The following is a 22,823-nucleotide window of genomic DNA, read 5'->3' as shown; positions in this document are numbered from 1 at the left end:
TGCACAATTCACAGCGCTTACCAGAACACATACCCTCCCCAGTGTCCATCACCCAGTCACCCCATCCCTCCCACCCCACCCCCCACTCCAGCAACCCTCAGTTTGTTTCCTGAGATTAAGAATTCCTCATATCAGTGAGGTCATATGATACATGTCTTTCTCTGTTTGACTTATTTCGCTCAGCATAATACCCTCCAGTTCCATCCACGTCGTTGCAAATGGCAAGATCTTATTCCTTTTGATGGCTGCATAATATTCCATTGTATATATATACCACATCTTCTTTATCCATTCATCTGTTGAACTCTCATACACTTCTGGTGGGGATAGAAATGATAAAACAATTTTGGAAAACATTTTGGCAGTCTCTTAAAATTTTTAAAATACATCTGCCATATGATCAAGCATTTTAATTCTAGGTATTTATCTGAAAGAGAAAAAAAATGTCCACAAATAGACCACTACATGCCTATGAGAATGGTCCAAAACCAAGTCACTGACAACACCAAATGTGGTGACTGTGGAGCAGCAGGAACTCTCATTCATTGCTGGTGGGAATGCAAAATGGTCCGGCCACTTTGGAAGAAAGTCTGGCAGTTTCTTAAAAAAATTAAACATACTCTTACATATGACCCAGCAATCACACTCCTTGGTATTTACCCAAATGAGTTGAAAACCTAGGTCCACACAAAAAGTCTGCACATGATGTTTATAGAAGCTTTATTCATAATTGCCAAAACTTGGAAGCAACCAAGATGTCTTTCAGTAGGCAAATGGATAAGTAAACGGTGGTACATCCAGACAATGGAGTATTATGCATCATAAAAGGACATGGAGGAGGGGTGCCTGAGTGGCTCAGTTGGTTGAACATCCAACATCCAACTCTTGATCTCAGCTCGGATCTTGATCTCAGGGTCATGAGTTTGGACTCCACATTGGGCTCTAAGCTGGGTGTGGAGCCTACTTAAAAAAAAAAAGGCAAAAAGACATGGAAGAAATTTAAATGCATATTACTAAGTGAAAGAAGCCATATGAATAGGCTACATACTGTATGATTCCAACTATATGACAGTCAGGAAAAGACAAAACATGGAGATAGTATAAAGATCAATGGTTGTCCAGGGCTTGGGAAGAGATGATTGTTAGGACAGTAAATCTATTCTGTATGATGATATAATGGTGGATATATGTCATCATGTATTTATCAAAACCCATAGAATGTACAACACCAGGATGGAACCCTCACATAAGCTATGGACTTTGGGTGACAATATTATTACATTGTAGGTTCACCAATTATAACAAATGTTACTCTGGGAACTCTGTGCTTTTTGTTCAATTTTGCTATTATCTAAAACCACTCCACAAAAACTGAAGTCTGTTAAAAAAAAAAAAAAAAAAAAAAAGATCTGTACACAATTGTTCTTACCAGATTTATTTGCAATAGTCAAAATAGTCAAAAACTAGGAACAACCCAAGTGTACGTCAACAAGTAAATGAATAAACAAATTGTGATATATCCGTGTAATGAAATACCACTTCACAATAAAAAGAATTATTGATACATAAAGAATATGAAAAGCCTCAGAATAACTATGCTGATTGAAATATGCTAGACAAAAAGAGTATATATTGCATGATTCCATTTATATTCTAATATTACAGAGAGCAGATCAGTGGCTGCTTGGAATGGTGGGATGGGACAGGAGGGAAGGATTGTCAAGGAGCATTAAGTAACTTTAGGGATAGGTTTGTTATCTTGATTGTGGTGATGGTTTCAAAGATAAATAGAGATAGATGACCGATAGATCAATAAACAGGTTATAGATGATAGATGTCAGAAATTAGCAAATTGTGCACTTTGAACATGTGCAGTTTATTATGTCAGTTATACCACAATAAAGCTGTTTTTAAGGGTTTTTTTTTTTTTCAAAAAGGAAATAAATACTAAAGAAAATCAAGAATATCTGAAGGTGATCTTTTGGAAAACGAATTAACTAAACACATTTTTGGTAAGATCAATCAAGAAAAATCAAAGAAGGAACAAATAAACTCTAACATTCAAATTGGAGATTTAGGTGAAAAAAATCACAATTTTATGTCAATAATATGAAAACTTAGATGAGAAGAACCAGTTTTTAGAAAATCATCAACTATCAAATTGAGTTAAGGAGAAGGAGAAAATAAGAATAAAGCAGTAAGTTAATAACTGTACTGTGGTATTCATTTTACAATATATACATGTATCAAATCACCAAAATTGAACACCTTAAACTTACATATGTTATATGTCAATATCTCAATAAAGCTGAAAAACTTTTTTAAAAAATAAAAAGCTAAAAAAAAAAAAAAAGAATAAAGCAGTAACTATTGGTTATGGGTTGAATTGTATGCCCTCCCCTGAAGCTGATTAAACTCTTTGGCATCCCAGCTGTCTTGCCAGAATGGAGTACCCACCACAAGTTAACATTAAGTCCCTGTGTATTGTACCTCAGGGACATGAAGACTCCTCTGGGGACACAAAGACCCAGTGATCTACGTAAACCTCACTTCACACTCTCAAATCATAGACTCAATGGAGTGGGACCTCTCTTGTAAGGGTCAACAAACGGATAAAGACCATATGTGAATTTCCTAGTATAATTTAGTTTCTGTTACAGAGCCAAAACACAGAGGTCAGAAATCTTACATCTGTATTTATGGACGTTTTTTATATGTAAATGGTAAACATGAAAGGTGTGTGTTGTTACCCAAGATACTAATTTATAACCTTTATGGTTATATAAATATAACCATATATACCTTTAATATAAAAAGGTAATAAGGAAGTACAAAACAGCACTTAAGCATGAGACAAGGAAGTGTCTCTGCCTTTCAGGATGATATCCATGACCTGAGCACACTCCATGTTGGTTCTCCTTAAATGCTCTTATAGGCCTTCTCTACTATGCAAAACACTCATCCAAGATGACCTAAACAGTGGGTGAGAAATGCCAAATTCATGCCTCACGTGATCTATCTGTTGTGTTATCTGGTAAGTTACTTGGAAACAGCAAGCATTTCATTATTTTAACAAGGGAATAGAACTGACCTGTCCTGAGTGATTTCAGTGTAGTCTCCATGACAATCCATGAAGATGATGTAACCAAAAGCAGCTCATTAATCTCATCCTAAGTCTTAAATTCCAAGTCACAGTAAATCAGATTTAAATGAGTTTCCACTGAACAAAGTTAGAGAATGATTTTTTATGATATATAGGACATTTTATTACTTCAGTGTTTGTTGCAATGAGTTACAGAAAACTCACCTTAAAAAAAAAAAAAAAGATTGTTTGAACTCTGAATTACTCTTGGACCACAGCTGAGTTTCAAAGTTAGTAAAAAAAAAAAATCTGAATCTCCCCTAATTCATAGGTACAGCCTGCTAGTAAAGAAAGGTATTTGTATATTCAAGCAAATTGGAAGTCAGTGCCTTAAAACTTCAGACCAGTTCTGTTCACAGAACTTTCTGCAATGATGGAAGTGTTCTAACTTCTATGATGTCCAATACAGTAGCTCTTGACACTTGAAATGTAGCTAGTGTGATTGAGGAACTGAGTTTTTAAAATGTTACTTAGTTTTATAACTTATTCTAATTTTAATAGCTGTAGTGGCTGGTAGTTGCCATTATTGGACAGAGCAACATGGGGCCATACCTTGTGCCAAGTGAAATAAATTAGGTCTGAATCATTATTTTATTATTGATAGTAGTGATGTAACTGAGAATGTAAATATCACAGCAGCATTTACAGGTAATTTCACCATTCCCACTGACCTCTTCAGACAATACTCTGAAGTCAATGGGCTAAGCACTATCACTCCCACTACATGTGAGGAAACTGATGCTCTCAGACATACTACATGATTTAAGTGAGCTGTGACTCAAAATACTTTCCACCAAACTGCAAGAGAAACCACGGAAGAATATGATGGAGCTTACCAGTAGGCTTATCTAAAATGAACCTTGATAAATTTGGGGTCAGGGGAGAGACAGAGAGAGACAGAGGAAGAGGGAGAATGTAAATCCACACAGCCAACACTGGACATTTTTGTCAAGTAAAGAGCTAGGTCACATTGCACGCAAGCATGTTTCACTAGTGTCAAAGACCAACTTAGTGAATTTCTGACATGGGTGGGGCCCAACTGAAGACCCACACATGTTTTCTCCTGTCACTGCTCTGCAAGCCATAGAGGTTTTTTTCTGCTTTTCCTTCTCTTTCCTTTCCATGTTTGTGCCAGTCTTTTTCTCTCTGTTTCATGCTATCTCAAGTCAGAAAATTTCTGTATTAAAATGGTAATTCTTATATAACAATCTAATAAAGCACTGGGAAGAGCAACAGACTTTCTTTGTCTTTGGAAAATGCACTGGAACTTGTAAGAAGAAAAATCCATCTTCTTTTAAAAATTAGCATAATGAAATATATTAAATTGAATATGTATGGTGGGTAATAGCTTAGAGGAAAATGAATTGCACATTCTAGTGTCTAGTCAGTTTGCAGACATATTAATGAAGGCCCTATAAACCTGTTTTTGTGATAAGTCTGTGCAGCAGACACTCTGCTAGAGAGATGGGACCCATGTCACCGAGAAAGACCCCAGTACTGCTGAACAGCTTATAGTTTATACATTTACATTGGAAAGGCAAACGTTTAAATTGGCCCATCTAAAACCTAAGCCTGTGGTTTCGTGGATTCTAGATAATTGAAAACAGGACTTCAGTGCACTAAATCCACCTCTCCTGGGCTCTTCGCCATAACACGCTCCAATCTGAAAACACTTGTTTTAAAAGAAGCCTCTTATACAAAGGCAGGAGAAAAAGGGAGATGGAGAAGAAGAAAAATTATTGCCAATATATTATAGCAAACAAACTTGTCACTTGCTAAAATATATACTTTGCCCAGGTTGCCCTTCTGCTAATATCATTACAGCTCTCCAAATAATAGTTAAGGTCCCTGAACCTCCCAGCCTGCTTTTACAAACAGTAGAGGAAGAAAGCCACCTGAGCCTGTAGGGCTGGGGCCACTAACTGCCCATCCCCACCAGTGACCACAGGTTCACAGACCCAGGGAGCCTGGCTGGAAGAACCTTCCATGGCAGTCACAACATGTCAGTGAGCACTGTTTTTAACTCAGATGGCTGTTGTGTACCTCCAACATTATAAAGGTTATTAAATATTGAGAAGAATAGAACATATTTTCTAGGCAGAGAGATTTTTTTAAAAGAATTCTTATGGGGAATTTACAGTTTTGATTGTAAATATGGGCAAAACAAAACTACATGGAATATATAAATATTATGCATGCTGTTTTGGAGGTAGAGATAAAAATCAATTGAATAAATTCTCCTCTATTTTAATAAAATATTTCTGTTTGTTATTTATTTTATCAATTTTTATGGATTCCATTTTACTGAAAAATATAGAAATTTTAATATTTTAATATTTTGCAAAGTTTGAGACTTTTTAATGAGAGATGAGAAAGAAAGACAGACAAACAATTGTGGTTATATTTGGAATTCTTCCTATACCTTTCCCCAAATCCTTGGCCCACCCTCCCTCCCTAGATGCAATTATTTTCATAAAATGGGTATTCTTCAATTGACATTCTAAATGTTTCACTTAATATGTACATAGCCATAAAATAAATAGTATTGTCATGTTTTAAACTTGACATCATATCGTAACTACCCTTCTGCAACTAGATTTTTATTGTTCAATTTTATGTTTGAGGAATGTACCAACCTTGATAACATAACTCTAGTTCATTCCTTTTAATTGCTCGATAGCATTCCATTGTATGAGCACACCATAATTTACTGATTCATTCTCCCATTGATGGGCATTGAGCCTATTTTTATTTTTTTGTTACTGCTAACATTCCCACAATGCACATTTCTGCACATATCTCCTTGTGTACATTGAGAGGGGTTTTCTGCTAGAGCCTAGAATTACTGAGTTTTGGGGTATTCACATTTTCAGCTTTGCCAGGTCTAGATACTGCTAGATGCTCTCCAAAATGGTTATCTAAAGTTTCCCTATTTGTCTCCTTATAATTGAATCTCAACACATCAGTGACCCTATTAAAACATGTCACTTCATGACACTCTTTGCTCAAAATCCTGCAATGTGTCCCCATTCCACTCCAAGTGGCCTATAAGGCCTTAACTGATCCTAACCCGCCCCTGTCCTTATTATGTCTATGGTCCTCTCTCATTTGCTGCTCTTCAACCGCACCAGCTCTCTCCTCCATCAGGGTCTTTGCTCCAGCTGTTTGCTCTGCCTAACATGCTCTTCTCCCAGACTGTATTTGGCAAAATCCTTTACCTTCTTCAAGTCTTTTAAAAATCTTTACCCTAACAATGAGCCTTCCTGTGACTAACTCCTCCCATACCCAATCCCCATTTCCTTGAGTAATTTTTTTTTCTTTCATAATACCAATACCCTTATAATGCATTACATAATTTGTTAGATTTATTATCTAGTGTCTCATCCTCCCCCTAGAATGTCAGCCTCATGAGGGCAGGGATCTTTGCCCATTGTGTTTACTGATGTATCCTAAGTACCTATGACAGAATCTGATGCATGGTAGGTGTTCAACCCATATCTGGGAGAGGTGAATTGTGTACATGTGTGATTCCACAATATGATTTGCAGGATGTTATCTGAAAAAGACACAATATTTTTATTGGTACTGTATAGGAATATGGTTTGAGAAAAGACGAAAATTCGGTCCATTATTCTGAATATGAGCTCCCTAAGCAGGGACCGAGTCTATCTTTTCACCATTGAACCCTGAGGACCAAGATCAGTGCCTGGGTCCATCCCAGATGCTCAGTCGATGCTTGTCAAATGAGTGAATGAATGAACGAGCAGATTTATTGAGAACTTACTCTACAACTTGGAAGTTGATTATAAGGGAAGTTAAGTTTGTTAACAGATCTCGATTCACATATGCCCATCAAACAAACTAATAGCTGGTACTTCCTATTTCTAATTTTATCCTTTGGGTCATAAATTGCCCTTCTTGGAACTCTTTTTCCTCTTAAAAGTTCCTCTATAAAATATTATTGGGGAAGCGAAAGAATGGAAATTTTCTCAGTTGAACATACCCCAGTAGGGTCTTTCTCTTATTTACTTGATGATAAGAATCCCTCAGGAGAGTCTGTTAAAAATACAGATCCCTAGACCCAATCAATCTCTCAATCTGGGTGTCCAGAAGAGAATCCTGAGAACAACCTCTAGGAATATTTATGATTAGGTGAGTTAGGGAAACAAAACCTTAGTAAATGGGGTCCACCGGCAGGAGAAAGAACAAAATAATGCCTGCAATGTCAAAGAAAAAAATAGTGCCTGTAATGTCAATCCGAGGACACTGCCTGCTACAAACTGTGTTTAAAATAATAGCAGAACAGCTAGTGGGAGGTAGAACAGCCTCCTATATTTGAGCTGAGTCCCAGAGTCTCTCCTCTGTGCCTACCTAACATGGTCATCAGGGTCTCGGGGAATTTGGGGGTGACTCATAACCCTATGTTTACGAATTAGTCATAGCAATACAACTGGAAGAAGAGAGGCTGCTTGATGACTCTCAGAAGGCCATTCCTCGCTGTTCCTAAGAACCTACTCTGCTCACCTCACCTCCGTGTCACAGGTCCATGAAGAAGACAGAGTGAGAAAAAAAGGTCTGGGCCACTCATCCAAAGGGAAAAGTGACATTGTGAGACACAAGGAGAAGAGACAGGCCATTTGGGTTTGTAAAGAAATATGGCCCAGGGCTAGTTTATAGTTCTCCCAGCACAGAAGACTTTTTTCACATGGAGGTCACCTGGGATATATTTAATATCATCTATGAAACAGTGACATAGACATCAAGGTTCTAAACAGCTTTTGGGCTATAATCTGTATTTGAGGGGAAGAGGGATTTGCTACCTCTATGGTGTATTTGTCTTCCATGGAAGTTTCTGGTAAAGTTGGTTCATGGACATAATTTTTATAGTTCAGCTTTCAACATGTGTATTCCAAGGCATTTTCCAGAGTCTTTCCAGTAGAAGACATTCATTAAAACTTACAGAAAGGGAACTTGGTTGGGGGGCGGGGGGAGAGACCTATAATTTAATCAAATGAAAAACCTCTCCATTTAAATATTTGGCATACATCTTAGGTACTCATGTGTTTTGGGTCATTTTAGTCATCCCCCCCTATTTTGGCAACCAAGTTGAATTTGGCTGATTGGGATGAGAGGGGGAGGGGCACGTTAGAGACTATGGAACTTTACAACTCTTGGCCAAAATCAGCACATATTTATTAAAGGGTGGCCATGAATCTTCCCATCTGTTAGTTCTGTCAGAGTGCTGACAATAGCATTCTTGATTTCCAGTTTGAATATATGTATTTTTAAATTTCTTTTCTCCATTTACTCTGACCAGAAGACTGTCTTAATGCTCAAAGACAGACAAAAGATGATGCTTTAGTTTTCTAATTCAGCATTGGAAATAATGGAACCACCCAAAATGTCAGGCTTACAGATATTTCTGCCAGCTTGAAAAATATGCATTAAACCCGCCTAATGCTACCTCCTCCTAGAATTGGTCTTGATCTTTTGTTGTTCCTCATATCCCTGTTGCAGGACCTGCTACAGACAGATACTTCTGGCTTCCTATCACAGGGAAAATGCTCAACTTCACTTTCTGAGAATAATAAGGGATTCACTCGGATTTGATTTTGCTTTGTTTCAGGCTACATTAATTAACCCGCTTCATCTCCTCTCACTCCAGCTCTGCTCCCTCCCTTAGCCTTGCTTGAGGCTGGTCTGCAGGTCTCAGGTGGTCTCCCCAGTCTCTCAAAGGAGGCTGAGCTTCCCTCCTACCCACTCTGGTAGGAGCCTGTACTTCACCCTCCCAGGGTTTTGCCTGGTTCTAATTGTTTAATATTTTTTCCTGCAATTTCTTATTTAATATTGGTGGTAGGCAGCATTCTGAGATAGCTCCCAAGATTCCCTCACCCTAATGTTCAAGTCCGTATAATTGCCTCCCCTTGAGTGTAGGCAAGAGCTGTGAATAGGAGGGGACATCACCCCCCAGTGATTGTGCACCATCATATGGTAAAGTGAGGGAATTCTGCAGATGTAATTAAGGTCCCTAATCAGCTGGCTTTCATTTAATTAAAGAGCTATTATCTTGGGTTGGCTAAACTAAAGGATGAGCCCTTTAGTAGAGCACTGAGGTGTTCCCTGAACTTTCTTCTTCTGGCCTCAAAAAAAGCAAGCTACATGAGTTTCACAGCTGCAAGGAACTGATTTCTGCCAACAACCACAGAGCTTGGAGAAGAACTCAAAGTCTCCAGTACGATAGCAGTTCTGGCCAATACCTTGATTGCAGCCTCGTGAGACCCTGAGAAGAGGACCAGCTAAGCTCTGCCCGGACTGCTGATCTATAGAAGTGCAAGATAATAAATGAGAGCTGGTTTAGCCCGTTTGGGGTAATCTGTTGTACAACAACAGGAAACTAAAACAGTATCTCAGAGTCAGTTTCTCTTATTCACTGTGTGCCCAGTGGCTACCACAGTGTCTGACACATGACAGCTTGCTAAGTATTTACCAAAAGACAGACTGACCTGAATGAATGGACCAGTTCAGTAGATTATGAGCTGCCAAGTGCACATCAAACTTTAAAGAGAAATTTTACAAGGATGAAATATAAATCAGCTGCTCAAGTGAGCTGGCTGATCACCTTGTAAGTCGTTCCTCTACCTGATAAAAGGGGCCAAGTGGGAACAGAGATGAGGGCCTTTCATAAATCTCCCTCATATTTGTGTCTGTTCTTAGGTCAGTCTGATGAATTTTAAATTCTTCTCCAAACCCTCCACACATTGACTGAACCTTTTGAAAAGTAGCTTCCAGCCCCCCAACCCCATCTCCCCGGCCACCACCCCCATCACCTCCAGGAGACCACCTGCTCTGCCACTTTGGACTCAGCTGCAGGTCTGGACCAGGGATCCTGGGCAAGTTACCCAAGCAAAGCCCAGCAAAGCTCCAGAACAGCCTCGTGACTCAATAAGAAGCAGTGTTTCTCCCTGAATCAGCCCAAGCCTGGCCACATCTGAAGGAAGGCAGGCCCAAGAGCTCAGCCACACCCTGGCTGCGTGTGGACACACGGATCTCACACCGTCTCAGATGAGACGACACGGCTGCTGATTCACTTGCACCTGGGGTTTCCTGGCTGGACATCTGGAAAGGGCCTCCTTCGCTAGCTCAAGTTTTATTTATCTAAAGCAATCTTTTAAAAATCGGCTTAGATTTCTTCAAAGTGTCTGGACATGGTGTGGAATGTGGTTTATTTTTGTCCACATTGCAACAGACTCTATGTCTTAACTTGCTGAAATTTTGGGTTGGCTATCCGTTGGCAGGCTGACACCAACTTTTACTGAGTAGCAATGCACAGCTGGTGAGGAAAACAAGGGAAATGAAAGGCCACTGCACGATAGTGTGCTAGGTAAAGCTCATGCTCAGGTAATCGGAAGATACCTCTCTGGAACTACACAAATCCATATGGCTGAGGGGTTGGTTACCAGAGAGATCAGAGCACACACTCCAGTGGACAGTCTGAAATTGGATTTGAGATCATAAGAAAACAAAATTTATCTGCTGTGCTTAGCAGCCTACAAAAAGTTTCATGTGCATTAGGTCATATATCCTCACAACACACAATGAGGTAAAGGACACATGTAATCTTAGCACCTTTTTTCCCCATGAGACAAGAGAAGTCAAGAGAAGCCCCAAGATGCCGTGGAAAGACAACCGGATTGCTACTTGGGATGTGTTGAGAAAATTAGCCTTATAAGCTGCTAATTATTCACCTGGAAAGCACAGTGACTGATTCCTTCCCAACAAAGTTATTGTGAAGCTAATAAGAATGTGAATGTAGACTGACTCAGAGTAAAATGCATGGTTAATTTTCTTGAATCTAAGGCTCAGAGACATTTAGGAATTTGTCAAGGGCACATAGCTAGTAAAGGAAGGATCTGGGACCTGAGTCAGGTCTTTGCTCCCCGCATCTTTAAGGACCCCTAGAAGTTGACCCACTAAATGCTTTAAAAAAATAATAAGATACACCCTGGCATGCATGTTCCCACTGGACTGTAAGACATTTTTGGTTTGCTGTTTCTTTGTTACCATCTGCCCTCTCTCTAGTCCTTTCCCTGTTCAGCTGATCTTAAACCCCTTTCCCCAGAAATCTCTTTCCAGATGTTCAGGAGACATGGTAAAATCAAAAAGTGAGTTCAAAAAGCATATTTAATAAGAATGATACTCTTCTCATGAAAGAAAAATGAGATACATATTAAAAAAAGAAATAGGATGAATATCAGCACACTAATAATGGTTGTCTTTGAATGGTGGGATCAGAAGCAACTTTTATTCTAATTTTTGCCTTTCTTGAGTTTACAAGCTTTCTACAATAAATATGCATTGCCTTAGTTATAGGGGAAAATTTTCCCATTCTCTTTAAATATCTCTAAAATCTCCCTGGAACAAACTCAGATCTTTTGTATCTGGGTTATAAATTACCAACTGCTATGTCCCTGACATCTACAATCTCCCCATCTCCTCCCTCCCACCCCCATAAAAATCTGCTTCAGTTTCATTTTTCTACATTAATCCAGAGGCTCCAAGAGCCTAAAGCTTTCTAAAGCGCTCAAGTCATGGAAACAGCCGTCAGCTCTTCCACTAAATATGTCAGATGCTTCCCACGATTGAAGTAATAATTCAGATGCCCACCTCTGAATGCAAGAAACCCCAACTTGCAAACCTAATTCCTAATTAAGCCCCTCGATATTTTCCAGTTTGCTTACACTAATGTCTGCTTACAAATTATACATCATGATCTTTTTACCTCTTAGACTGCAAACTCCCTGAAGGCGGGAATTGATTATTTCCAACTCCCATAAATTTTGAGAAGACCACATGTTTCTCCCCGAGCATCTCAGTGCATTTATAGACTGTGAGTAAATTATGCCTTGGCAAATTAGCAGATTGAAGTGTTGAATTTACACACGCACAGACTTGTAAATTTAACCACATTAACTTTTAATAAAAGTTTTAATTTTTTTTCCCTTTTCAAAATTCAGGGTGGTATTTCTCACTGAGGACTTCTTTAAGCCAAATTTAACATTTATAGCTCCAACTGTTTTTGTAAGTCAGGCAACCAGGCAGCCAAGTGCATTAGGAAGAAGAGTGTCCCAGATTTTCTTTTTCTGTGCCATGTTTATTCCCCACAAACACAGTTGAAAGATGTTTCTCTCCAAGATTTTAAGAGATCATCTATCCTGTGGATGGCAACTTCACACTTGGAAAGGAGTCTACTGTAGAAGAAAAAAGGTTTAATGTGAAATTTTCTGGTTAATCCACTGTTGTCCCTTTAGCTGCTTCTGATGATGCCTCCTCTATGAAACAATGCAAAGGAAGGGTAAAGCCACTGAGACTGGGGAGAAAACAGCTGATGCCTATAGCGTCCATAAATTTTACAGAGTCAGCAATGACCTCTTACTAGAGTTAACACTGAGTCATGCGTCTTGAGAAGCCCTGGCCAGAGCGCCTGTCATAGAGAAACAGTAGGATCCACTCGCCTGTACTGAGGATGTATTCCAGTTTGTGGTAGGAGCCTGTGTGATTTACTGTTTAAGTAGGAGGAAGGGTGGCCTTCCTGAGACTTAGTGGAGTAGGCAGTCAACTAGGAGGCATGTTTTAAGGAAACAAAGACCCATCCACCCACAGATGTCCAACTTTCACCATTAGAATCAATCCTTTGGGGGGGGAATCGGAGGAGTAGACGAACCATGAGAGACGATGGACTCTGAAAAACAAACTGAGGGTTCTAGAGGGGAGGGGTTTGGGAGGATGGGTTAGCCCGGTGATGGGTATTGAGGAGGGCACATTCTGCATGGAGCACTGGGTGTTATGCACAAACAATGAATCATGGAACACTACATCTAAAACTAATGATGTAATGTATGGGGATTAACATAGCAATAAAAAAGTTAAAAAAAAAAAAAAAGAATCAATCCTTTGGATTACAAAACATTGGCCCCAAGTGGCCTTTTAAAATAGGGGCCTGCAAACACACCAAGGCATAAGTGTCCTTTGAAATCTTAGCACCAAGCATTATGATACATACTAGCCTTCAGTCACCCTTGAGGACTTCGAGAGAACACACAGAACAAATAATTTCTGATGGAAGTTAGAAGAGTAAAATGTTGCGTAAAACGAAGATGTCAGGCTCAAGAACAAGCATCAAAGAAGAGGAGATCTTGTAAGTGGAGGCAGTAAGAAAGCCTGGAAAATATGATGCCAAACTGGAAAATACAAAGACAAGCCCTACCTATCAGTTTTGTTTGGGTCAGTCCCAGCCAGAAGCTCAGTCAATGGAAACTATGAAAGAAGGAAAGTGCAGTTGGAGATACTGGAAGGGATTTTAACTTTGGAAAAAGTAAATTACCTTGCTCTAGACCAGTTTAATCCATTGTAGGTTTGTGTGTGTGTGTGTGTGTGTGTGTGTGTGTGTGTTGATGATGATGATGATGATGATTGGAAGCAACCCCTCCCTTTCCTTACCATGAATTCCACGTTATCACCATTTTACATTGGATAAGCGGATCCTCTGCCCACATATTTCCATTCTTAAAATTCTTTTAAGTATTTAAATTTTATAGTAAATTTTACATTAAAACATTTATGGATAGATAGATGGTCTGGCTGTCTAGCTGTAGGTCACTGATCTTATTATGATAGTCTGGATGTTTCACATTATACTAGAGTCATGTGTACTTTATAAAGTCAGAAAGTTTTTTGGGCTTTTTTTTTTTTTTAGAAACATTTTGTTTTTATACAGAACTTAATGATGTCTTTTTAAAAAGAATTTGTTATTACAGCAAACACGTTGGAAAACTGTATGAAGATAGTGGATGTGACAGTTCCATTTTGCTCACTTTTACTCAAGTGTCTGCCTCTTTCAGGCCCTAAGATTTGCCATCATCGGTTAGCTGTATAAACTGTGATGACAAAATCCCTTTTGGAACAGTTTTTGGGGTTTTGTTTTGTTTTGTTTCCACTAGCACCTTGCTTCAGAACCTCACAAAATGACTCATCTAAATGAGGCTGGGTCCTCTGGCTGAAAGGGAACAGTTAAGAGAGTGACAAATATATCACACTCAGGAGAGAACAGGAAATTAGCTTTATGTTTATTATTGGAAGGAGATACTGAACACTTGTGACCAAGTACTAGGAAATACTTGAGTCCCAGAAAATGTCACTCTGCCATTCGCCCCATGTTGCTATTAAATTTGGAAGTGTCTCAGTTTCTAAGTGGGGGTTGGAAGGTATTACTATGAGGCACACAAAATTAGCTAATGATAGTCATTTCAATTTTGATATTTTTAAAAAATAGAAATCACAAATTACTGGATGAAAGAAATGAGGCCTCAATTTCATTTTGACATAATTTTGTATTTGTCCAGTCAAATAGAGTGCAATTAACAAGATTCCCTTTCAAATTACACTTAAATCCACCATCTAAAAACCAAGCTGGCAATGAAATCTTTCAATTTACACATCTTTTTTTTTAAGATTTTTATTTATTTGAGAGAGAGAGAGAGAGAACAAGCAGGGAGGAGGGGCAGAGGGAGAGAGAGAGAGAAGCAGACTTCCTGCTCAGGGAGCCCAAGGCAGGGCTCCATCCCAGGACCTGGAGATCATGACCTGAACCAAAGGCAGAGGCTTAATCGAAATGAGCCACATTTCATGGAAATATTTTTTGTAAAGATAGATTGTATGCTTTCAACAAGATGTACTATTCATGGAACTAATGGTGTTCTGCCTTTTCTTGCCTTCTAGAAAAATCCCATGGTTAATACCATCTCAATTACAATATCTCCACTTGCCCTAACCAAAAAAAAAAAAAAAAAATTAACTTTCTAGATATAGTGTTTCCATAATTCCAGACTTAATCAGATGATCTAGACAAAGTATACAATAAAATATCATGCAGTTCCCTTTTTATTGATTTTGATGAGAAGACTGTTCTTTTCAATTTCTACTGTGGATTGGGTTGTCTTAGTCTTTCCATCGAAGTACAGTTCATTTCCTTTTTCTACTTGTTCAGCATTTCCTCACGAAACACCTCACTACACAATAATAATGACTGCTGTCTATTGACTACATGTGACATTTCCAGCATGTCAAACAGCCAACACTTGATTATTTTGGCTATTAGGGAAAGAGAAAGTATAGAGGTATTAAATCAGCTGATCACCCCAAATTAGACTTTTGCTGAGATTTTTTAACATTCCTTCCCACCAAACCTGATGACAACTGTGAAAATGGACCTTTTTTTTAACCTTTCTTCTCTTCTTTTCTTTGAAGATTCACTGTAGACAAATAGCTAAATGGCAAAAGCGTGTGATCTTTTAGATCAGACAAGCAACCACAGACATTATCAAGTTTGCTTTATCTCATTAGCATAATTCTATTAAATAATAACTAAAGGTTACCACTGCTTCAGATGGATGCCTGTGAGCTAAACAATTTTCTCCAATCCCAACATGAATTCTCTCCAACATTCTCTTTCAGTTGTAAACAGGAAAGCAGATTTTGGTCTTTCAGTTTACAGAAAAATGTAGTCAGGGAGGCTATCCCTAGTGTCTCTGTGGATTGGTTTACACACTGTTCACTAGGTCAAAAGCCAAGGATAGCCTCTTCTGCCTATTTGTAATTTAAGATAAAAGCATGACCAGTTTAGCAACATGAAACTAGTATTTTTAGTTCTTTATTTTCTAATTCCATAAATGCTGAATTCTTTAAGACTCCCATTTATGTGTCCACCTATCCATGAAAAACTAAGACACGAGCAGTCCCTCAGATTTTAAGTAAAGGTCTCTTATATATTCTCCTTTCCCTCTGTCTTCTCCTTCTAAGCATTACCCTTTCTCTCTTTCATCTTTCCAAAATAACCACCTACAAAGTGATCCCTTAATGATTGTACCCCAAACATTCTTCAAAGCTGACCTTTCCTTCATCCCATTCTCCTGGGATTCTGTTAACTGAGTATAGCAATCTGATAACCTATTGTTTTCTAAGGTGACACTGGTTTAATAAGTTACTCCTCATAGAGGAGGTATTTGCCTTCCAACAAAAATTTTCATTACCTTAAATCAACATTTTCTACATTGTGTTTTTGAAGATAAAGAAAGGCATTATCAAGAGTTTCTGACACCTTGGCAGACTGATAATGGAGATACTGGGGAGAAGAGGGGCTGGTTAGGAGAGTCCTGACATTGTTGATGGAAATGCTAACGCTGCCCCTTTCCTTTCCCGGAGCTAAGGTCTGAAGGGCCCCTCAGTGAAGTGGGCACATAGTTGGATATAATTGGAGGCATTGGCTATTTTCACTCTCATGGAGATTCTTCCTCATCCTAACCTTTTATTCTCTGTTTACATAAAGTCCCTTCTACTCTCTCTCAGTTCTGAATCCTTGCCTAACTCAATTCCTGAAGTTTCCAGAAGAAAACGAAAATGTTGGGAAACAAGACCTCTCTGGTTTTTGAGTAGTGGGGGAGACGAAGAAAACCAACTGTTCCAAATGATTTAAAAGACACAGTAATTTCCATGAAAATAACTATGTATTTAAGCAATTAGAACAGAGGGAAACAAAACAGTTAGTTGAGGAAGGTGAAAAAGAAGAGGAGCATTTCAAGAGTTTTAAAGGCTAATTTTCTAGGACTCTCATTTTATATCACAGTTCCTAAGGGCAGTCTGACCTACTAGCATTGGGAAGAAATGTTCATCCCCAAAAATATAAAAGATAATGAGACAAAACCTACTGTGAATGTGTGAATTCGTGATGGCGCTATTCCTCAGCCTGCACATTGTCTATTCGCCAGAGATTCAAGGTTTGCTGGCACCGCAGGGAGCTGTCCTTCTAATAAATCTCAGCAGTCCAGGGAGGTGTGGTCTGGCTGGCATTCGTAGGTGATTGTATTCATAGGCACTGAAAAGAAACAGAAGGGCATTTAGTTCTATGGCAGACACCCACATTCACCCACAAGTGACACCATTTTAGAAATTAAAGATGAAATTGAGAAAGTCTACATTGTGCAGGAAATCACTGTCAATTTCAGTGACCAGTTGCAGAGAAACACATTTAAAGAGAGTGTCTCTAACAGACTGTTCTCCTTTCTGACAGCATTCCTGTCAGAGATGTAATGCTGATATCAGGCAGGTTATTTTTGCATTATACTTTAAAATCACATCTGGTAACTTAATCTCGGGGAATATGTAAACTCCTCTCTGGTAAGTGACTTTCCAAGTTGAAGCTTTAAAAGCATATGAAAAACAATGCAAATCAAGGAAATTCTCTTGTTTTCACACCCCAAAAGTGTTTTCCCTGGTTGTTTTCCACTAACACAATTGCTCCAAAGCACCAGATGTGCAAAGGTATAAATGAAGGCCTTTCTAGGTGAGGAAGGTGATGAAGAATTCAAGGAGATGTGTGATAGGTCAAGAAAACTATCTCAACCATTGTCACATGCCAGTGGATGGAAATGTTTCCAACACTTCTTGTTTTTTTGTTTTGTTTTGTTTTGTTTTGTTTTGTTTTTTGGCTTCCAACACTTCTTTAGGGCTATGTGAGAACTTGATCAGATATCTGATCAATGTCCAGGGTCCACCCACAGCTCAGGAACTCCACTGCCTCTGGGCTCTCTCTGTGCTTGGCACACACAGCATCCTCCTAGGAGGAAACCCACCTCTTTTTAGACATGTTAGGATCCCAGGGAGACCTGACTTTGGAAGAGAAGCCCGGAGAGAAGAGTCAATGACTCCCAGGGACATCAAGATTTCCCAGAGCACTCCTTTTATTCAACGCTAATGAAACCCGGTCTCTATGAAATTTCCTCCTCGAAGTGATACTATAAGCTGTTTTGGCACTGCCTATACAAAAAGAAAAAGTTGAAGGAGAGGAAAAGGCACTGAATATGATGTCTTTTTTTGCAGATTTTTTTCTAAGCAGTGACAGGTTACACCAGCAATTGCTAACATAAGCATGGGAAACTTCAGATAAATGCTTTAACGGGGCAGCAAAATCCAAGGCAGAAATAGACACAGTATTGAGAATTCCTAGGCCTGGCTAAGGCTTTCTCAGTTTTTCTGCCTGTTCTTCCTTCCTTCTGGGGGGCCAGGAGGTGGGGTGAGGGCAGGCTGCATTTACAAGGGAGAGAAAAGAAAGCTGTCTAAGCTCTGCATGGAAATGGAGTGCTGTGCAAGCTGCAGGGCCTGGGAAGAGAGCTGAATAAGCAGGCAGGAATGGGAACAAGGCGAGACCGTACAAACCATGAGTCTGAAGGAATGAACTTTAGCCTCATTCTATTCTCTTAGTCAGGAGTAAATATGGCATAAAAAGAAAGAGAGAGAGAGACTCTAAGAAAAAAGAAGGAATAGATTGTTTGACACAAAAGGGAGACTATGATTTCAGGTTCCCCACTGGACAGTCAGAATCTGATGGCTCCAGGTTGGCCTACTAGAATAACACTTCACTACCAAGCCCTGGTTGTTACCAAAACACAGAAATGCCACTTCCCTGCCATCTGCCTTGAGCTTCTACCTCCAGTGTCCCTCCTCAGTTCTGACCATCCACCCTTCCTAAGAATTTTGGAGACCAGAAGCCTACTTCCCTTCTCAGTGGTGCGAGCTCTTTCACCAGGTCTGGGACATTGCTCTCCCATATCAATCAGTGCTTTGGCTGTGATCTGGAATACATAGAGAGCATCTTCCAGAATAACCACCTCATGTGCCTGGCTTCCCATGACTAGGCTTCCTCAGGTTAGTGAGATAGCCTATTACTTATCCATTTTAGATTTAGAAAAAAAAGACTATCTGATCCACCCCACTTCATTCATGGGACCCATTAAAGGAACTAGTTACCTTGTCTAACTTTCCTCTCCAGACCCTTATGCAAGAGGGGTCCTTCTCCTCTCCTACTGCAAGAGGGTCTTCTTATTCCTGACACCTGGGGTGGTAACCTGGCTTTAGAGATTCTTTGCTTTAAGACTTCCTAAATCCCCCTCTTAGAGTCTTTTTACTTTCAGACTTTTTATGCTTGCATATATCACAGCAAACCGTGATGAGAAAACCAAATGGGAATGCTTTCCAGAGCAAAATGAATGGAGCTATTAAAATAAGATAAATGAGGCTACATTGAACTGCAAAATTTGGCTTTAGAGACTCTGTTATCTCCACCTTAATACTACCTATCAACGCTGAAGCTCAAATCCTAGTCTTAATTATTATATAAACATGGCTACACCCAAGCACCTTGGGTCAAAGTCTATTCTGCCTGTTGGCAATGTAAAGGGATGACAAATCACTCTAAATTCGTTCTAGGATACTCTCTAGGGATTTGGGATTGATTAACAACTGTATTTTCAATGTTACCACAAACTAGTTTTTGAAAATAGTAAAGCTTTTGTCTCTAGCAAACAGGTACTTTTAAAAGCGCTGAGTGCATAAGGGGAGTTTTTGAAGACTCACCTCTCCCAGGACTCACATTGTCTGAACAAGTAATCAGTCTCTGCAACTACCATTTGTTCAGTCATTGTTTCCGAAAGTTTGGTAACAAGGAAGGTATTCTTGGGTGAATAAAGTAATGTCCTATTACCCAGTCTTTTGAATTATTAGTGTTGATGATGAACTGCTCACAGTAAGACTTGTCTAGGCTCACCTATCAATTACTAAAATCACAGAATGGTGTAACAGGCCCCAACCTCAACTATAGGTTCAACTTCTACTACTAATATGACATGGTGGTCAAGTCATTTTAGGGACTTGGCTTATTTATCAAGATACCAAAAAAAAAAAAAAAAAGAATTCTCCCCACTTTCTTACTCTACAACAACAATGTGGAGTTGATAATGCATATATTCCTATAACTGCCTGAAATAATCTATGAACATGTTCTTTTGCCTTTATGTCTGTACTATCTGACACCTCAAAAGATCTGATAGCCACTCTTAGGATCATCCCCACTGACTTTTCAGCTCCCTGCCCATGCCCATTCTTGGTTGTTTGAGAGCTGTCTGTCTGACCACTCTCTGTTCTGTCTTTGATAGCAACTCTGCTTCCTCTTCCATTTGCTAAATTTTATCAGCTCCCCAGTGTTTTCTCAGCTATTCAAATTAGCTTAAGGAATTTGTCACCTAGACCAGTGCTTCTCAAACTTTAACACACAGAAGAATGACTGAGCGATCTTGTTCAAAATGATTCCTGGGTCCAACCCCCAGAGTTTCTAACTCAATAGGTTTGAGTAGGGGACCTGGGAATTTACATTTCTAGTAAGTTCCTAGGTGATGCTGGACATTGCTAGTGACTTTGAGTAGCACTGGTGTAAATAAGGAGTTCTTTAATACTCACGAAACTATTGAAGAATTGGAGAGTAATATGGAGGTTGAGAGGAGCTGAAAGAAGTAGGGGAAGGGGTAGGTAATTACAAGTTAGTGTTAAATACTTACAGTCGAGAGCTGAACAACAGTAAGAAAGAAGAGATAAATAGTCATATTTGGGGGTTTATGGTGAGAAGAGGATAAACAGTTGATGTTCTGCTGTGCATTTCCCAATGTGGAAATGCAGATTAGTGTATAGGTCTGAATATATAATTTAAGTATTACATAGAAGTCCTGACCATTGTTCTGTCATTTTACTTGACTGGTGATCCTAGAACGTCCAAGAATATCACAGGAAATGATTTGGTCTGGATACTCACTTCCTAAAAAAGAAATAGACCAGAAAACTAAAGATTCATGAAAACGTTCAAGATACAGTAAAATCCATGATTCAGAAATAAAAGCCTTAAACACATTTTTAAACAAAGATTTTAAACCACCATTATTAACCATCTCCCATAAGATAAAAGTAGACATTAATGAGATATGGAAAAACAGAAGCTCACAGCAGAAAAATAGAAACTTTAAAAAAAGAAGCAAATGAAAATTTTAGAATGGAAGAAACATAACATTTTAACTAAACAATTCACTGGGCAGGCTCAGTAGTATGATGGAGATAATAAAGGAGTCAGCAAACTTACAGATAAATCAATATAAATTATTCAATTTATCCAAATTATCCAAGAATAGCAGGAAAAAAAACTTTAAAAAATAAACACAGCCTCAGAAATCATTAGGAAAATATCTAACATTTGTGTCACTGCAGTCCCAATTAACAAAGAGAATGCTATTGATGCTGAAAAAATATTGAATAAATAATGACTAAAAATTGCCCAGATATGGTAAAAGGCATACATTTACAGATTTAAGAAGCCCAGCAAATCCCAAACAGGATAAATTCATAGAAAGTCATGCCCAGACACATCAAATTCAAACTTTTGAAAACCAAAGATAAAGAAAAAAATGTGAAAGCAGCCAGAGGGGAGAAAAATGATACACTAGATATGGGGAAAACTATTTGAAAGATGGCTTCTCATATCTAGACACTTTGGAAGCCAGAAAAGAGTGCGACATCTTTATAGTGTTGAAAGAAAAGAACTGTCAACCCTGAAAATATCCTCAGGAATGAGAGCAAAATAAAGACCTCAGATGAAAGAAAACTAAGAATTCATCATCAGCAGACATGTTAAAAAAATGCTGAAGGAAGTTTTCCAGCCTGAAGAGAAGTGATAACAAAGAGAAGCTTGGAACTTCAGGAATGAGATAAAAACATCTCAAATGGTAAATATCTTGGGGAAGTATCTTAAGAATTTATATGGTTGCAAGGCTTTTACATTTTACTTGAGATGGTAAAATATTAATTGTAAGTAAACTTTGGAAAGTTAAGGTATATATATTGCAATTTTTTTGATCAACAACTAAAAATTCATACAAAGTGATATTATCAAAAGACCAATTAATAAGTTGTAATGGAATACTAAAAATATTCTTGTAATCCAAAAAAAAAAATCAGGAAGAGGGAAAAGTGGAAAAAAACCAAAGGGAGCAAAGAGAAAACAATCATAGGGTAGACCTAAATTCAACCGTATCTATAATTTGTAAGTGATTCCAACATTAATTAAAAGGCACAGATTGTCAAATTGGATTTAAGAAAAAGATCAAACATTATTCTATTAGAAACACATTTTAAATATAATGATTCATATAAGTTAAAAGTAAAAAGATGGAACAGGAAATACAATATGAATGCTAATCAAAGGAAAGCTGGAGGGGCTATAATATTTTTTAATTAATTAATTAATTAATTTGAGAGAGAGAGAGCACACAGAGGAAGAGGGAGAAGCAGACTCCCTGCTGAGCAGGGAGCCCAATGGGAGGACCCTGAGATCATGACCTGAGCCGAAGGCAGATGCTTAACTGACTGAGCCACCCAGGCGCCCTGTGGAGGGGTTATATTAATACACAGTAGATTGCAGAATCAGGAATATTTCAGGGATAAAGAGGAACATTAAATAATTACAAAATGGTCTATCACCAAGAAGACATAACAGTCCTAAATGTGTTTGTACTTAACAATAGAGCTTCACAATGCATAAAACAAAAATGGATAGAAGTGCAAGGAGAAATAGATATGCCCACAAATATATTTGGAGACTTGAATACTCTTCTCTCAGCAATCAATAGAACAAGTATACATAAAGTCAGCAATGTGCAGAAGATTCAACACCATCTACCAGCTTGACCTAAATCACAATTGCCAAGCACTCTATCCAACAACAACAAAATACACATTTTTTTCACACATGAAT

This window comes from Phoca vitulina, unplaced genomic scaffold, assembly GCF_004348235.1.
Source record: "Phoca vitulina isolate PV1807 unplaced genomic scaffold, GSC_HSeal_1.0 scaffold1, whole genome shotgun sequence".
Taxonomy (NCBI): Eukaryota; Metazoa; Chordata; class Mammalia; order Carnivora; family Phocidae; genus Phoca; species Phoca vitulina.
The sequence above is the reverse complement of the archived record's forward strand: the minus strand, read 5'-3'. Positions refer to the sequence as shown.